Source organism: Patella vulgata, chromosome 1 (assembly GCF_932274485.2).
Source record: "Patella vulgata chromosome 1, xgPatVulg1.2, whole genome shotgun sequence".
NCBI lineage: Eukaryota > Metazoa > Mollusca > Gastropoda > Patellidae > Patella > Patella vulgata.
This window is the reverse complement of record NC_065879.2, coordinates 79,511,486-79,531,528: the sequence shown is the minus strand read 5'-3', so window position 1 is coordinate 79,531,528 and position 20,043 is coordinate 79,511,486. Positions and strand designations below refer to the sequence as shown.

The 20,043-nt window shown below is 37.0% G+C and overlaps 1 pseudogene; it reads left to right on the top strand.

The window, feature by feature from the left end:
- Positions 1–8,827: 8,827 nt before the first annotated feature.
- On the top strand, positions 8,828–12,744 carry LOC126814317 (ankyrin repeat and death domain-containing protein 1A-like; annotated as a pseudogene).
- The last annotated feature ends 7,299 nt before the right edge of the window (positions 12,745–20,043 follow it).

Sequence of the window (20,043 nt, the reverse complement as noted above, 5' to 3'; positions counted from 1 at the left end):
ATGACGTTTTCTTTCATTTTAGCAAACTAAGTAATCTGGATGATCAAATTTCGGAATATGACAAACAATTGGCTACAATATTTGACAAACATGCTCCTGAACAAACAAAACTATTGACAAAACGTCCAAACAAGCAATGGTTTACGAAGGACATATTAGTTATAAAAAATAAAAAGCGATCAGCGGAAAAAATATGGAGAAATTGTAAAATTGAAATAAATAGACAAATATACAACAATCTCCGTACTGAAGAAAATAAATTGATAAAATCAACAAAACGAAACCACATTCAAAAACAAATTGAAGAAAACAAAACTAATTGTAAACAAGTGTATCGTATTGTGAATAGTCTGCTTAAACAAAGAAATCAAAGTCAGCTACCATCGATTCCTGACAATGTCCAACTTTCAGAAAGATTTTCGTCTTTCTTCACCAACAAAGTAGCAGAAATACGAAGTGAATTAGAAAGTGACATTCTGTTGAATCATACGCATATCAATAACTCTGTGGCTAGTGATACCGATCTTAACACATTTACATTGGTAACTGAGGATGAACTTAAACAAACCATCATGGCATCACCTAGTAAATCCTGCAGTCTTGATCCAGTTCCAACATGGCTATTAAAATTATCTTTACCAGATCTACTGTGGATTATCAAACAAATTGTAAATACTTCCTTACAAACTGGTTATGTATCTCCCATATTGAAACAAGCTATTGTAAACCCTTTACTAAAAAAACCTACTCTGGACCCTGAAATCTTAAAAAACTATAGGCCTGTCTCCAATTTATCCTTTCTGTCGAAAGTAATTGAAAAAATTGTAGCCGTCCGTTTTCGTAGCCATCTGCAACAATTCAGACTGGAGGAACCTTTTCAATCAGCTTACAAAACGAAGCACAGCACTGAAACAGCTCTTTTAAGGGTTCACAACGATGTAGTGTCTTCATTAGCTGGTAAAAACTGTGTCTTCCTGATTCTACTAGATTTAAGTGCCGCTTTTGACACAATCGACCAGGAGATTCTGCTCACACGTCTCAAATCGAGATTCGGAATTAACGGAGGTGCTCATGCGTGGTTCGAATCATATCTAAAATTAAGATGTCAAAAAGTATCAATACACGGCGTTTCGTCTCAACCAAAAGAATTAAAATACGGAGTACCGCAAGGCTCCGTATTGGGCCCATTGCTTTGCACAGCCTACACAGCTCCTCTTGGTGATGTCATTCGAGATCATGGATTAGACTACCAGTTGTACGCCGATGACACCCAACTCTATGTTGCTGTAAATGAACATTCTGAAACTGTGAAAATTACTATCCTAGAACAATGTATTTTAGATATTAAAGCCTGGATGAAAACCAATCTATTAAAACTGAATGACGACAAGACCGAAGTTATAAGATTTTCAACCCGCTTTAATAAACACAATTTAAAAACCAATGCAGTATGTGTTGGTAATAGTTCAATTGCATGTGTTGATACTGTAAAGAACTTGGGTGTTATATTCGACTCAAAGATGTCAATGAAAGCACAAATAACTGCAATGTGCAAATCCTGCAATTATCACCTGTATAATATTGGCAAAATTAGGTCCTTCATTGATTATGACACAACTAAACTACTTGTAAATGCCTTTATCACCTCAAAATTAGACTACTGTAATTCGTTGCTTTCTGGCCTTCCTTCTTCATATATCCAACCGTTACAGCTAATTCAAAATAAAGCTGCCCGAATAGTGTCCCGGACAAACAGGAGTATACATATAACACCAGTGCTCAAAGTCTTACATTGGCTTCCAATCCCATTCCGTATTGAGTTTAAAATATTATCATTGACATACCTCTGTTTAAACTGTGACAATGCTCCAAGATATCTTAAAGACCTAATTCAACCTTACAGGCCATCAAGATCTTTAAGATCAAGTGATCAAAATCTTTTGGAAATTCCAAAAGTCACTACCCTATTTGGACAAAGAGCCTTCTCATTTTCTGCCCCGATGCTGTGGAACAAACTTTCCCAACAAACCAAATCCAGCTCAAACTATGCAGTATTTAAGAAAAACCTTAAAACTGAACTTTTTAATCATGCTTATAAATAGTGTGTAAATAGTGTTTAAATTGCTTTATTCATGTAATGATTTTATTCGTATTTGCTAATTAACTTTTAAAACTTATATATATTTTAAATTTTGAGTAATTTTAAGCCTTGTGTGTTTTTTAAATAATTGTTTAAATCGTATATGTTTTTTAAAATAATTATAAATTTAATATATCTCAAATTTAAAATGTATTTTTAAAGTATTTATCTTGATGTAAAACCAGCGCAACTGAGCAGCTATACTAGCTGGAACGTGTGCGCTTTATAAATGTATTAAATTATAATTATTATTATTATAAATTATTATTAAATAAATTATTATTAATTATTAAAACTTGATATTTGAATCATTTGAAATATGGATTTAAAATAATCAATAGTGAAACACATGTTTTATATGATTTAGTTATGCGTCAAAGTTTAATTACTTCTCAACAGATTTGACAGGTTATATTTATTTAAATAATATTTTATTTATTTATATAATAAATACTCGATAACGATAATCACTTCCTTGGGTATAACATCCCACTTTTCTGCACCAACTGGGAGAATGACGACGGGTATATGCCACACAGTGTGTGCTACGGCCTTCTCTTAATTCGAGAGAGAGAGAGAGAGAGAGAGAGAGAGGGGTGGAGAGAGAGAGATTGGGTTTAACGTCCACTCAACACAAACTAGGTCATTTCGGGACTAACACATGGTTCAATTTTATTTCAATAATTCGCTTGCGCGTAGGGGTCTTTAGCAGTGGGAGGAAACCGGAGGACCCGGAGAAAACCAACGAGATTTGACAGGCGACCCTACTCCTTGTCACGTACAACCGGGGATTCGAAACCACGTCAGTAGACTCAATGCCGGGCCTTATGATACAGCACGCACGTGCTAACCATTCGGCCATCCACCCCCCCCCCTTAATTCGAATTCCAACTGTCAAGGGGTAACCGAACCGGAAAACCCCGGTGATCTTTCTCGGTCAACACCAGGATTAAACACGGGACCTCAGGGTTATTGAGCCAACATCTTACTCACTGAGCCAACAGGGATCCCAGATTGTGGATAGCTCTAAACTATAGGCTATGCTCAATGTTATCTTTGTAATGGAACAAAAGAAATGTCACGTAAAAGAACCTTGACAGTTGGAAATCGTAGATCGGGGTTTAGTTGCCAAATGGTCTAACGTTTTCGATTTGGATCATAAGGTCTGTCTTTGAAGAACCGTGTGATACCCATTTTGTACTTGTACTGAAGACATGCATAATATTATAAGGTGGATTCGGCGTTTATACCTTTTTGTGCTTGTACTGAGCTTTGCATGTAAGGTAGATTAACCTTATCTTTAATATATTATGAAACTTTCTGTCATTCAAGAAGGTGAAAAATGCCCCCTCCTTGATTATCACCCTATTCTAAAAGCCTTCTGCAAGTTCTGAACTGCTTTCCTCTAAAAATGTGCTTGGAGGAGAGTTACTTCCCTTTACACAACACTGACTCGACTGCCAGTGTTGTTTTGGGTATATATTCCAACACTAGTGGGTGCAATAAAACTTTTCATAATTAAATTTAGACCCATCGGGGTGCAACAAAAACAGATTATGGCATACTGCTTTGAGATCCATTCTAAAAAAAAATATTGCTGTCCCTCTAACTTGTTGGAAATCAGTTTTTGGGGAAGACATGTAAAGTGAGATAGATTAAACATGCATTATGCAAGAGCTAAATCTGCCTATTGTAGGTCTTTATTTAGGCCTGAAATGTTATATAAAGTATTAATTAGACATTTATTGACATGATCATCTCTTAATTGCGACCCTGTGGATTTTTTTTTCGGGCATCACAATTATATTTTTTTGTCAATTTTGGGGGGAAAGTTAAATTTCTGGTGTGAGGTTGAAAATCAGGTTGGCAAACAGTGGGATAAATAAGGCCATATTGGACCACTTTCAAGTTGCTAAAATTACAGCCTGGACTAGCAGGAATAAGGATTTGCGTGCGGCGGTCTCATTTTCTAAATTTTCCGCCATACCCCCCTTCGGCGTTCACCGACGACCTGAACTTTACGGGCATTTCATTTCGTAGTCAATGGGAATATTAATTGTGGTCTACATCCCGTTATTTAAATTATTTCCCTTGATAGTTCCAAGGTTAAGGCTGACAGCTGTCAATCAACCTATATTCCTGTATACGTAAAACAACTATGGGGGCCAAGCTCCTCCCCTACTTTGATCGAAACGGATAAAGTATCTATGCAATATTATAGGTGATCTAGGTGACCAATTTGCCACTAGTTTAATTTGACAAATTATATCTACCAGTTCAACTTTCATTTATTAAATTGCAATGAGTTGGCGTGTATCAACGGAATTCATGGAACGGTAAGTATGTCATAATTATTAAAGATACATTAGTTAAGATTTTAATAAAGAGTTGGTCATTCTTGCTATAATAATTCAAAAATAGATGATAAAAAAAGAAAATATTGAAAATTTCATTCAAATTACTTCATTTTGTGCCAAATTATCACTGTTTGTAGTTTTGACAAGATGTGTGCATAGTGGTAACTAGGGCACTGGTATATTCGAGACTAAGTCTCGTTTTCCCATTTTTAAATTAAATTTTTAAATGACAAATCTAGTTCTAATCTAGTTAAAATCTCTAGTATCCGATGCCATCGAAAGTTGATTATGGTCTTGTTGTGTTAATAAATGTCTAATTAATGATTTATATAACATTTCAGGTCTGAAGAAAGACCTACAATAGGCAGATTTAGCTCTTGCATAATGTATGTTTAAGATTGATATAAGTCATAATGTTTAAGAAAAATAATGTTACAATTACCATTTTTTTTAAACATATCTTTACCAATATTAGTGAATTTTAAATCTATTTTATTTAGCTAATTATTTCTCCTGTAAGATACGTGTTGAATTAAACATACACTGGCATCAACATAACCAGTCCTTGGGCTACAGAATCTTCTTGCCTAAATTTAGGAGAGACTTATTAATCTAGACAATGGCTACTACGTCAGATATAATTTAGACTATCTATTGAAGTCTAATAGAGGGATTAATTCGTCATTGGCCAAACTCTTTAGAACCGATGGAGCCACGGTGGTTCAGGGGTGAGACGTTGGCTCGCTAACCTGGAGGTCCCGCGTTCGATTCCAGCGTTGGCCGAGAAAGTTCATCGGAATTTTCTGGTATGGTGCAGAACCGAGGTCTGACAAGGGACAACGTATAGTCGTTTCGGTGGGACGAAAAACAGAGGTCCCGTATACACATTTGCTCGCACGTAAAAGATCTCTTGGCAGTTGGAAGTCGGTATAAGAGTAGGCCGTAGTCTTCATTAGCTCAGTCGGGCAGAACAGTAGGACGTTAAACCTCATTTTACTTTTTACAAAAGAACTATCGTTTTCGACCTCAACTTAGAAGCAATATTGTATAGTTTAAATAGCGATGTTTCATACTTGTTTATTATATACTCTTAAAAAAAAAAACAGCACGCGGCAGTTTTCATCAACTCTTCCTTGAAGTGTCAAATTTGACAATGAACCCCTCCCACGTGTATGGCGCTATTGCGTGTCACACTTGCAGCTCAGTGTTTCTGTTGGGTCGATAAGTTCTTCATCTCTGAACATACTTTCAAAGCTTGTCAAGTGTCCATAACTATTTATCATATCACAACCTGCATAGGTATTTTTTTTTTGTCTGCGATATCACCTTCGGTGGAAGCGGACATTAAACAATAAGAACAACAACAGCATAGTTATTTGCATTTCAATATCCCCTACGTCTTTTGAAGAGTATATTTTGTAGAACTGCACATCAAATTGCAGAATGCCCTATGATTTAGAACAGTTCAAATCTCCCAATCTCTTGTAAATATTTGTTAAAGGTTTATTAAATCACATAGAAGTTACTTGGTCTCAATCTTAATTTAATAAGACCAGAAACTACGTGGTTACGTCATTATGCAGGTATCAATGACATGCCATTATAATATTAACATATAACTTACCAGATGTTACTTTATATAATGTATTCTATTCACAGTTATTACGATTTATAACAATAGGTAACGACAAAGAACTATTTCTTTTTAGAATTAGCGCTCTTTAATTTAGTGCCGTTCTATAGCGGAACACAATTACATATTTTAAAAGAAATTTCAAAACTTTCATTTCTTCAACATACTAAGTTTGATATTTCTTGCAAGAAAAGCTGTTTATATTTTGTGCAGTGATATAATTGATTAATACCTCTTTCTAAATTGTAAATTTTATCCCTGATTATACGTGTTTATAAAAATACATTTTATGGCCGAATTTCTTCAACATACCAGGTATTTCTTATAGGCTGCTTATAATATTGTGTGCAATGATATACTAGAGTAATATCTTTTTGTTCCTAATATATAGTATACCGTTTCAGCGTTGTCTTATCTGGACTATCGCCCTCATTATTGTTGGCTTTCATATTAAGCTAATATTAACCCCTAATAGCCACACAGGCCGGGTTTCAATGTGGGGGCTATAAAATTGTTACCCCCAAAGGAAACCTACATAACTTTACCACAGAATAACAATAGTAAAACACGAAATATAACGGCAAGTAACGATTATGCCCCTGATGCGACTAGAAAATGCACAAGGTCGCCGGTAAACGTAAACACAACGCGAGAAATTGTCCCAAAAAATTTACAAACTTGATAAAAGTCTTGTTCTTTACCCCGTCAGACCGGGTTGCACCTTTACTGCGCTGCTACGGCGATGGAAAATGGCCCCAGGGCGCGTCAAGATCGCCATAAGCGTGGTAAAAGCGTGGTGGAAACGCCAGATATCGCGCTGTGGTCTCGATGGTCGCAAAAGATCGCCGAGTCATGGCGTTTGTTTTGCGCATGTTCAAAACAAACGCCAAGGTTTTGCGATCTGGCCGGGAAAGATGTGAAAACGCAATTTTTTTTACAAGTTTGTAATATTTTGGGACATTTTCGTACGTTGTGTTCACGTTTGTCGGCGACCTTGTGCATTTTCTGGTCGCCGTACGGTCGCTGCAGCACAGTAAGGACGCCACCCCGGTCTGACTGGGGCATTACAACTTTCAAGGGTAGATCGCAAAGCCTTGGCGTTTGTTTTGAACATGCTTAAAACAAGTGCGGTGACTAGGCGATCATTCACGACCATGGAGACCACAGCACGATATCTGGCGTTTCCACCACGCGTTTACCGCGCTTATGGCGATCTTGACGCGCTCTGCGACCATTTTCCGTCGCCCTAGCGTCGCAGTAAAGAAGCCACCCCAGTCTGACGGGGGTATTAGCGGGGCGAATTTTCTGGAACTGCATTTTCAGTTTGAGAACTAGCCACCTTCAATCAAAATCAGATTTTGGTGATTTTCTGATACTTTGAACTCCGGTTGCGAATTGCGCCATCCCACCCAATGGTCAGTAAACATTCCGGATTTCGGGCGCTTCGGGGATGAAGTAATTTTCATATTTTTCTTCTTATATCCACTATACTTTTATTTTCTTCATAATTTGGCCACTGCTGGAAAAATTTGATGATCGCCAGAAAAAAATTGTTTTGCCCGAAGAATTGTCATGTCGAATAACAGCCTGGCAAGCTGTTGCTAATTACAATATAGCTTTTCTATAAGTATCTATCTAGTATGGTGATTATTGGTGCAACATTCTACGCAGGCAATTTACTGCTGAATAGTTTTACAAAATCAGTTGTGTCTGCTGTTATTCTTCACAGTAATAAGCGAGCTTAAGGGCGTGGTAAATTAACACCGAATAGTTTCATAAATGCGTCTACTGTTATGTGTCACAATAATAAAAGAGCTTAAGGCCATGGTAAATTAACCCCGAATAGTTTCATATAATCATTGCGAGTAATAAACGAGTTTAAGGGCATAGTTAATGAACACTGCAATGGGGATCGGAAGGGGGGGGGGCAGGTTGTAGAGAGTCCTTAAAAACGGCATTTGAACGAGATGATTGAGAACAATAAAAATGGATGAGAATCCAAAATAATGACTTTAAAATGAAATATTTAGGAAAAAATGAAGCAAATGGCTATGGAATATTTCATAAATGATGAAGCAAATGGCTATGTGAGGATTGGGTGTTCTTCGAGCTTTAAAAATCAAAACACAGCCCGTTTTCATTTTGCATTATCTATTTTGAAATATAGCGACAACGGCCAAAAATTTATCCAAATCTTACATAATGACCCTTCAATAACGTAGCTGATAGCCGATTTTTATATTTTTATTTCTCATTTCAGGCTTACACCGGCTATTATCAAAAATGATATAGATACTGTTGAAAGAATTATACAGGACATTGCATTAGGGGACAGCTACCGCATGGGTCATTTGACATGGGTAGACCTCTGTGCAACTGCCCTTAAAAACAGATATCTAGCTATGGCGAAATTGTTGCTGCCCGTCACCAATATAGACATGTTGAGCGCTGCAATAGAATCTAATTTCATGGAAGGCGTTAAATTTCTCCACTCTCAAGGAATGCCGCTTTATTATTCACTACCGGGACAACGTTACTGGAGGTATTAAAATATCTTCTTGAACTGAAAGATTTAAATACAGTGCCTAACAAAGCCGAGACAGTATTAATGTTATGCTGCCGTCAACTAAACATCGAAAGTTTGAAGATGTTGTTGAACAGTGAACTAATACATACCATAAATCAACAGACAGGTGAATTTTATTTTTCTGCTTACACTGTTGTTTTATTAGAAGGAAGTCCGGAAGAGTTCGTGCTTGTGTGAAACTATTGGTGGAGGCAGGGGCAGATGTTAATCTACAAGATCGTAAAGGGAGAACGCCCATCATATTGGCTGCTAAACGTGGTATGGTGACTATGGTAATGTATTTGGCACAAAACGGAGCAGACCTTGATATTAGACCTAATAGTTGTACCCTTCTTCATGATCTTGCAGATATTCGGGAAAAGGTAGAATCTTACGATAAATGTATTCAGCTATTAATAACGAGAGGCATTGACATAAATGAAGTCGTAGTGTTTAACGACAAAACTAAATCTGCACTACATTTAGCAGCAAGTAAAGGAAATGAAAAGATGGTGAAGTCATTAATTAAATCAAATTGTGATGTCAACATTAAAGTAGGTTACGACAAGGAATCTGTATTATCGGAGTCAATAAGAAGATACCAGACGGCTATTGTTGCACTACTGATAGAAGCTGGGTGTGATGTTAACAGCGCCGATAGAAATGGTGTTACACCTTTAATGGAATGCGTAAAAGTGAACGCTAAATATAACAAAGGAAGTTTTTTTTAGAATATTTATTGAAGGCGGGTGCCAATGTAAACCAATGTGATAAGACTGGACAAACCCCACTGATGATTGCAGTGACCTTTAAGGACAGGATTATGGTAGATATTTTATTAAAGGCTGGCGCAGACCTGAAACCAAGAGATGAATTAGGTTGAAATTCTATATTCCTCGCCGTATTCTTCAATGTTCGACTAGTTTGGAATGTTTTACTTAAATTTGCAAATTTAAGAGGTGAAGCAGAGCGTTTTGTTAATGCCTCAGATATAAATGGTAAAACGTGTTTGATGGTGGCTGCAGAAAGAAGACGTAAGGCTATAATAAAAGATCTTCTTATTGCTGGTTGCAAAATCAACGTCCAAGACCATGGTGGTAAGACGGCGTTGATGTTTGCTGTAGACAACTGGGATAAAACTATTTTATCACTTTTATTACAGAAAGGTGCCGAGCCTAATATATGTGATGCCGATGGGAAAACAGCATTGATGGTAGCAGTTGAGAAACAAAACGAAATTCATTGTAAAGAATTGCTGAAATCGCGTGCATCAGTATACCATATTGATAGAGATGGAAATACGGCATTAATGATTGCCGTCAAAATGAATAACAAGAATACTAGAGTAACCCAAATTTTACTAAATGCGGGAGCTGATGTTAATCTAAGGGATAACAATAGAAAGGCGCCGTTAATGGTAGCAATAAGATACTTAAATATATCTATTTTAGAATGTTTACTAAATGCTGGAGCTGATATTAATAAGACTGATACAGATGGAAGATCAGCTATACCTTTCAGTCGGGAATGGATCCACTGTCTAAACTTACTTTTGATCAATGAATGTCACACGTCTCTGGACACCCCAGGAAAACATTGGACAACTTTATTTGAATTATTACTGGACACAGAAGAAACAGATCTTATATGGTATCTCGTTGCTGAAAACTGTTCTTTCAGAGGCTGGGATATTCGAAGGGTCAAAGAACTATTTCAGTTTCCCGATATATTAATGCTTTCCAAAATTCTTTTTGAAAGTGGTGCACCAAAGATCAAAGTGTTGTCAGTTTTGTCTGGTTTGCCGGATCCAGATGAAAGCCAACTCAATGTCTTCCATGATTTCTGTAAATCAAGAAGTTTGAGGTCAAGGTGTAGGAGAGAAATTAGAAGCTGTATCGGAGCAGGAATCAGCAATAAAATAACTCAAGTTGGTTTACCAAAAAAAGTACAAGATTATGTCGTCATGAAAGACTTGATACCCGAGAAATACTTTACTCTTGTAATAAACGATAACGATGACAATCCCGATACCAGAAATATATGAGCTGATGGTTTCCAGACCCTTTCCCCAAAGACAGCAATTATTATAGTTCGTCTGACAGAAGACTGTTAAAACTATCGAGTTATTATGTGTTTCGGACCGTTTTGTCTTCTAAAGTTTTTTTTTGTGATTTAAGTCAGAGTGTGCAACCCAAACATTTTAGGTCTGATCGGAACTATTTATCAAACAGGAAGTGTTTTACGGGTGGGACGAAAAAAATAAATGATCTCAGATTGCCCATATCTTGGTTATTTCAGGATTCTTTGGAATAGGGTCCTGACTGACGTTTGTTTTTAAATTCAGAAGTGCGCTAGATTTATAGTTTCAACATCAAAGATTTGCGAAAGTTTTTTTCAGCAATTTTTCAACATTCAAGATGGCGTATCGCCGTTAGTAGTTGATGTATCAAGTTCAAACTTGGTAGGAATAAGGAACATACTGAAGCCAACAAAATGGCATATTACAATGTTTTGTGACGGCAGTAATTTTTAGTGGATCGTTTTCATATTTGGCTTGAAGCATTGGGAACATCGATCCCTATCGATATTCATAATCCAGTCTTCCGTCGTTCGGTTAGAGTCTATAAGTTTTAACGTGTTTTCTTTTCAAATTTGGTTGGAGGCAATGCGGGTCATAAGAGGGTGAACTTAGAGATTATAGTTCTTCAAAGAACATCCAAGTTTTCCTTTCGGATAAGCTGCTGTTGTGACAAAGACGCTGTGTGGTCGGATTCCGCGTTGCTATCTTGTAAATGTGCAGTGAATAAGGCGTTGGAAGCGGGAATTCGAAGAATAATTGGTGGAATCCGTCCTGACACGCCCCCCCCCCCCGATATATAGGCTATGGCTTTGAAAATGATGAATTTCAAATTTGGCGGGAAGAAATGTGATCATGAGAGGACGAACAGTAACGATAATCAGCTTTCCGCGAGTGTCCTCTCCAGAGATACCCCCTCCATCTCCTTTTTTCCAAAAACTTTGTTAACGTTATAGTGCCTGCAGTGTTTAGTAGTTTATTTTCAAATTTGGTTTTCGGTATTTTGGTCATAAGGTCATAAGTATAGAATGGATAAAAACAAGGGAATGTACGGGCTATTTCTATTTTTCTTGTGTTCTCTTGTGTTTTGAATTGTCAGATATCCTCTTACAATTTCATATAACAACTTTTAGTCTTCAAAGAAATTTTAAGTGAGCAGAAATTTGCCCGTGTATCTGTTATCAGTCATCACTTCAGTCACTTCGGATTGTTGAAACCTTCATTACGCATCTATCGTAGCAAAGATCTCTGCGTTAAAATTATATTTAACCATTTCTATCACATATGTGATAATGACTGACACCAATATTGTCCTTTAAGATTGAAGACTGTGGGATGGATAATTAGTACTCTTACTCCAGTCCATATTATACTTTCATTTTAACTTTACATTCTGTGTTTCTTAGAAATTGAATTACATGAGTACAACTGTGCCTGTTTACCCAGGAATGTTACGTTCTTCAGTTTAATTGTGTATGGTCCATACGAGACTATTGCCAACAGGTCGCTCTGGGATATGGAAAAGGGGCGGAGCTTATTATGAATGTTAACGTAAAGTTAGGCGGATATTTAGAAGCATACCACGCCTTAGTCGTTCCTAAACACGCCTACACATGATCGGTGAAGGTCGCTTAAAGTAGTATTGGTAAGATTCCACAGCCTTCGTGCAAATATTTAAAACATTTGCTTTTCTGTGATACGGATTCATAATCAGACGATTATTAGTATATGTTTTATCAAATAATCTTGTTCCGTGTCTATATTATGACTAGAGCTACCACTTTTCTTAAAAAATTGTCTGTACACCTTGTCTAACATGATACATGCAAAAGAATTTATCAAAATTTTAGACTTTCAGAAAGGCACTCTCATGACAAGTGGAGAACTATTTCCTTTAACCATGGAATCCAATAGCAAACTGTTGTGGGTGTATTTATCTGGACTTTGATTAAATAAAATATATTTAGACGAGTTTGTCATTTCTTTTTTTATTAACCTTTGAATTTAACTCTTTTCATATAATTTAGCCGTGAATACTTGGGTATCAATGTCTTCAAGGTTAGGTTGGGGCCAATAATGATGAAGAGCTCACACGTCACAGAACGTACTCAATCTACATAAAGTAATTATATATAAAAAAGGGTCTGATCTTAAAATAACTCCGACTGTGGAGCCAGTCTGTGCAATTCTTGTTGGGGGGCGGGGGCTAATATAAGTAAATTCTGCTGTGGGGACCGCCCTGAAGCCTACAAAACTGCTGTTGGGGTGGGGGCGGGCTTGGAAAAACAAATTCTGTCGTGGAGCAAATCTGAGACGTAAACTGCTGTGGGCTCCAATCTGTGGTCCTTCTCTAGGGGCCAATCTGAGAGGGGGCAATACCTGCTGCGGGGACCACTCTGAGACGTTAACTGCTGTACAGGGCCATCTCAGACATTGTCGTCTGTACGGGGCAATCTGAGGCGTTAACTGCTGTGGGAACCAATCTTGGCCTTTATCGGCTCTACGGGAAAAATCGGAAACGTTACCTGCTGCGGGGACCACTCTATGAAGTTACCTGCTGTACGAGGCCATCTGAGACATTGGCTTCTATAGGGGGCAATCTGGGACGTTAACTGTTGTGGGGACCAATCTGAGACGTTGCCTCCTGTACGGGACAAGTAGTACCATTAAAAGTGACAATACGGGAGTCTCTGTCAGTCTAAAAGACCAACAAACCAGTTACCTCCTGGCACTGGAAGACAATGGACAATTTTAACGTTCTGGTGTGTTAATTGAATGTCTTTAATTAGGATCTTGTTGAGTAACAAGACATCAGAGAAAGGTAATTATTGATATATCTTTAACATGTAAACAAACCACGCAAAAATCTAACAAATGAATACGGATACTCTCATATATTACCATTACTCGGTGGTCGGACATGCACCAAAAACAATAGGGATCTGGATTAAGTATGCAAAGTTATAAGACAATCAATTAAGAATTGCGCCCGGTAGGCGATCCACGGACACACACACACACTCACCCACTAATTAGGGATTAGATTTCCTGGGTCCCTGTTTAATTTCGGCCTATGTTTTTTTTTTAATTTCTAGCGCCTAGCGCTTCTCGTAGAATTCTATTTTTTCATGTTGATAAATTTCTGGCTAGTATTTCTGTATTTTCCCCTTTGATTTTATGCTGTGGGTTCTGCTATTGCTAAAATGTTATGTTCTTGTTTTGTAACTGTCGTGTTCATTACACTCACAATTTATCTTGTATATCTAACACCCTTTGGATCTTCTTTTGGTTTTTGTATCCTACCATCAGCTGGCGTTGTTTCGATTTTCCGGTTGTACGTGACAAGGAGGAGGGTCGCCGGTCCAACCTCGTGGGTTTTCTCGGGTCCTCCAGTTTTATCCTACTGCTAAAGATCCCCACGAGCAAGCGAATTATTGAAATAAAATTGAACCATATGGTAGTCCCGAAATGACCTAGTTTGTGTCGAGTGAACGTTAAACCCCATTTCTCTCTCTCTATTCAACAAAACATATTATTATGTGTTGCATGCTCTTGGGAAACTTCATTAATATATTTTGAAAGTCAAACAGCTTCCATGTAGGACAATGTATTTATATCTGGAAAAATATGTCCAAATGGGGTTTAATGTCCTACTTTTCCGCTCCGACGAACGTCTAGACACAGTCCCTTGTCAGGCTTTCCGTCCTGCACCACTGCGAAGGGAAAAGAACGCAGGAAAATCCCGAGAAACTGTCTAGGCCAACCCCAGGCATAACAGGAGGCCTCCTATTGAAATATAGGAGCACAATGTGGATTACATAATAAGAAAACTTTACATTACATGTATCAGTATGTATTAATACAATACATGTATCAATATGTTTTAATACAATACATGTATCAATATGTTTTAATACAATACATGTATCAATATGTTTTAATACAATACATGTATCAATATGTTTTAATACAATACATGTATCAATATGTTTTAATACAATACTGTAGCCCAAAATAAAATGTTAAATACAACATGTCTTTCACAGTGTACAGTTTAAATTAAAAACTAAAAAAAAAGCAAACATTGGAACAAAAAATATTTGAATAAACATTAAATATAAAGTGATTATTTAAAAATTGTGATAGCTAATAAGACAATCTGAGAATAGGAGGACCACCCCTACACAGCGGAATTGGAAAGCTGGCCTTCTTAACCGTTTGGACTCTCTGAAAAGGAAGTTAGTCAATTGAACGCCAAATTATGAGTAACGTAAAGCATATTTGCGCTGTGTTTAAAGATACATTACTATAATATTTAAAAACTAGATAATGTAAAGGGAATTTGCTAAAGATTTCAGTCTAAATGATCCACCCTGAACCGAGTATTTAGCGATTGAATTTTGGACCTAGCCTCGATCATCATTACTAAAGTCGGTACGATAAGAAACATAGTCTCGATTATCCTCGTTTTGATTTAATCAGAAGCAGCAGACCGGGTTCTAATCCAGTAAATATCGCAGCCTAGCGATGCCATCGAGAGTTGATTATGGTCTGGACGAGTAAATGTCTTATTAATAATTTAGATAACATTTCAGGCCTAAAGAAGGCCAAACAGATTTAGCTCTTGCATAATGTATGTTTAAGTTTTAGCTCAAAATATTGAGCCGTTTATAAATAATTACAATAAAGGGCTCTAAAAGCATTCTACAAAGAATTATTCAGTTATAAAATCAGCCTAGATTTCTCCTTCAAGTCATAACGCCGCTGATGAAAATTCATACACTTTTAGTTTATGATGGATCATCGAGATCGTCTAAATTTAAATCTTTCATCATTTTTATTCTCGCTGCACGCGCTTCTCTCGCTCTCAATCTTTCTCTCATCTCTAATAATCTTTTCTCTCTATTCTTTTGGGCCTTCATCATTTTTTCTATCTGTAATTCCTCTTTTTCTTTCATTACTACTGCTGCCAGCCTTGGCATTATATTGTCTTCTTCACTTTTCTATTGAACAAAATAGAGAAAATAATTTTAATTTATTCAACAGTGGACTGAACCCGTGAGTGGGTCAGAACCTTGTTGGGGGATACTTGTTGCATCGGTGCACCAGCCGGGTGGGGGGGGGGCTGACAATCAGATATTTTGGTCAGACCGGTAAAGTGAGAAAAAGATATAAGTGTCCGAAATCACATGCATTGTACACAGTTTTCGGGCATCGATCATTATTTTGTGTCATCAATTTTTCGGGAATCGGAACACAGTACTCTTTTAGAAAATAATCCTTTGCTTTCTAGTCGGCAAAATAGTGCCCGAAACCTTTTGACTGATTGCTCTGGATCCACTTTGCTGTATGCGCAGCATTTTTTACGGGCATCATCATTTTGTTTCATCATTTTTTGCATTAAGTTGAATTTAGGGAGTCTGATTGATTTATTGGCATTGAGTGGGATTAATGTTGCAAAATCATATGAATATACCGCTGAGGCTGAATATGTTATCCATTCAAGTTGCTGTACTCATGGGCTCAATTTGCAGGAAAAGGAGTTTGTGGTGGTCAAATTTGGACAGCGTTCAAAAGCGTTTTGGACAGCTTAAGACGTGTTGTCAGAAAAGCCGTTAACTTGTAACAATAACTTAACACACGCAACCATAAAACTATAAACTTCTGTAGTTATATAGTCGCAAAATAACCGATATTGTGTCGACCGGATGTTGAACCCGTATTGCATTCCATATAGGAGACAATAGTATTACTGACCTCTCGTCTATTTAAGTTTATCTTCTCCAATTTATTCTTTCTTATTCTACTCAGTGTTTCCAACCTTGCTGGGTGTCCTTCTGGTAGTGCTGGATTGATCTGAAGGATTTCAAAGCTGAAACCAGCCGATGTTTGTGTTACTGGTCGGCTAACTAAAGAACCGCCGATATGTTCTCCAGTTATTTCTCTTCTGCTTCTTACTATCTCTGACTTATTGTTTTTTTCTTTCAGTCTGTCTCTTAATTCTTTTAATTTCATCTCTCTATTTTTTTCGGCGGCAACCATTTTATCCTTTTGACATTCTTGTTTTTCTATGATCTTTTTTTGCTCGAGTTTTTCAAATAATGTCCTCTTTCCTCCACGTTCATTATGGAATTTCATGATCATTTCTTCTTGTATTTCCTAAAAATAAAATATTGAATTGTGCTTTATTTTACATCCTGAAACTGTTCATAATTTAACAGTCTACGTTGTCAAGTCATCACTTACTGGAAATAGCATAGAGTTAATATTCGAAAATCTTATTTAGATAAAGTTCAGGCAAGAAGGAAGGGATATTCGTAATCCCATTCGCCACTGCATACATTTGCAGTAGATGGGCCAGGTAGATTAGGTAGTTTTGTTGGTCGGGGGTTAAGGTATTTCTTTTGAACTAACCTTTCGCCTTTTCTCTGCTTTTACCAACTTTTCTGTTATCTCTTCCTCTGTGATACATTTAACTTCTCTTCTCTGCAATTTTATCGGGACTGTTTTCCTGGGACTAGCCTCCACTACCTCAAAACTAATACCTCCAGAAGCTCGAACTTTAGGTCGGTTAATCCACATGTGTTGATTTCTTGCCAGTGTTGGGGATGAACATGTCTTCATTCTTCTATTTCTGGTCACAACAAAGAGGTCAGATTTATCTGTAGATGCATCTATAACTGGATTTTCTGTCCTTTTATCCAATATTGGTTCAACTCTGTTGATATGGTTCGAATAAATACAGCCCATTTTTATGTTTTTATCAAAGATTTGAAAAATCCGTAGAGAGCGCGCAAGTCTATCTAGGCATAGATAAGACGTTACTGGGTTACCTATAGTGCATCATGGGATTGGACATAATTGCGTGACGTTATTTTGAATTTAGGGGTTGCGCGCTTCTCTATAAACATGACGTCTACACGTGTATAGATTTTACAGTAATATATCTTTGACTTGTACGATTTATTACGCGGGGCGTATTACTTGTCCAATACCAAGACATTTATAATTATATTTTACTGAAGGATTACACTTGTATTATAAATAACAGGAGGTTTACAATAAATTAACTGAAGTGTTTACACTATGGTCTATTATATTATAAGAAATCCAACCGGGAACAAAGATTCAAAAAAAAAAAAAAAAAAAAATCATAGAAATCTGTGGAATAAAGATTTTTTTATATGTTTTAATCCTTAATCCTTATTGGGTGGTATTGGGTAGTATTGGGTAAATCGTCCCGCTGCTTATAAGACATATAGAAGTAGATTTCACAAATTAAAAACACTTATATGGATATACTACTTCTGAATTTATAAACATGCTACGTTTCGATACACATACAGATATCGTTATCAAGCAAATAATGATATTTAACATTTTTGGTACGTTCGTTCCTAGAGTTTCACGTCCACTTCCACACTTATAGAAAAAAACAAAACCAAAAAACTCGAAATAAACACACGCACACATACCGGCATATAGGTTCCCCAGAACATACTTATGGGGACGTCATGGTCCACTCATGCAATCAAGACTTTTTTCTGGTCTGGTATGTATAGAGAGGTTGACATTCTACAGAATACTAGATATTGTAAAAATTGATAAAATTAAAAATAACGACATTTATCATTGTAGAGGCATCGTTGTGGGGGCCTGTTGACCATTGTGGGGACCTGAAACTATTATTTAGTCTTGTCATCATACTGGGGACAGTCTCACAAGGGTTGGTATATTGGAATAGCTCACTCATAAACTCTATTCTAGTTTTAGATACATTGCAAGGACCAATTATTTCTGGGAGGGAAAAGTTTTGAATGCAAGGCATAAAGGTTATGTTCTTTTGAAGATTACGACTAACAATGATACTATTTGATATTGATTGTTGGGATAAAGTAGTAGTAGAGAGAGAGAGAGAGGGGGGGGGGTAACGTCCACTCGACACAAACTAGGTCATTTCGGGACTAAATAAAGTAATAGGAAAGTTACTAAATTAGGTAAAATAGCCATGCAGAATATGGAAACTATGTAAAGAACACATACAACATCTTTTTATATATTTTTGTTTCGATTTGAAGACCTAAATATTTAAAACGTCATCTAGAGAGTAACCAGACACATACATGTACATGTGTAGTACCATCACTACGATATCTGCATTGGGACGTCCCCGCACTGACGGGTAAATTCCATATGCCAGTCCTTTTTATTTCGATCATAGGAAAAGGATTTATGGGCAAATAACCAAGCCAAAATGTCAAAAACTTTTTTTTTTTTTACTGCTACGGAATCCGAAAAACAGAGAAAAATGAATAGTCTATCGTGTAGTTATCACGTAGTGACCCTGTAAATTTCAGGTTCATAGCTTCGGCCAAAATGAAATGAACCCATATTCAATTGAGCGAAAACCCATGCACTTTTCACTGCCTCAAATGAACAGTTACAGACGGGCGGACAAACCCATTTTAATAGCCCCCTGCTTTCTTCGAAAGACAGGGACAAAAAGTATATTTTATCTTTGTGAGCAGATGTGAAACTGGACAGAGTAGAAACGCATTACAAACCCATCTAATTAAAATACAGATCTATATTTCGTTTCGTTTTTTATACTTTCGATGGCCTACACTATAAGTAGTAAAGACAAGTAAAATGAAATTTTGAACTATAAAAACGAAACGAAATAGGATCTGTGTTTTAATCAGATTGATTACAAACCATTACACTATTTTTTTAATATGGCGGCCATTAAGGACAGAAATCTATTCTTGAGAATGAATTAGCTGGTTTTGTGTGTGCAGATTGCCGACCAGTGACATATTTTGAAAAAAAAAAACCCAAAAAACTTATGTTCGAGTGTACAATACGGTCAAGTAATCACGTAAGAAGAAGTCATTGCAGCACTCTTGGAAATGTGACGTCTTATCAAAAATCGAAGCCCGTTAACCAGGAAAGCATGCCAAGTTTCAATTGAATTTGACGCCGACGGAGCCGTAGGCTCACAAAGAGTGTCACCCCTAAGAGCAAGAACAAACACAAGAGTAGTACACACCTAATATTTTTAGCATTATGGCAAAGCGGGCTAGATTGCGCACGCTCGCCACTCTTTTTCTTACACTCGGAGCCTCTCCTTTCGATGAAATATAACTTGGTTGCTTCCCTGCAAAGACACTGCGTCTTACTAAAATAAGCTGGATCAAGCCGATTTTGTGGCTTCCTGTGGCAAGTTTCTTAGGAAACACCTGTCTACGATATCACCCTTGGTGGAAGTGT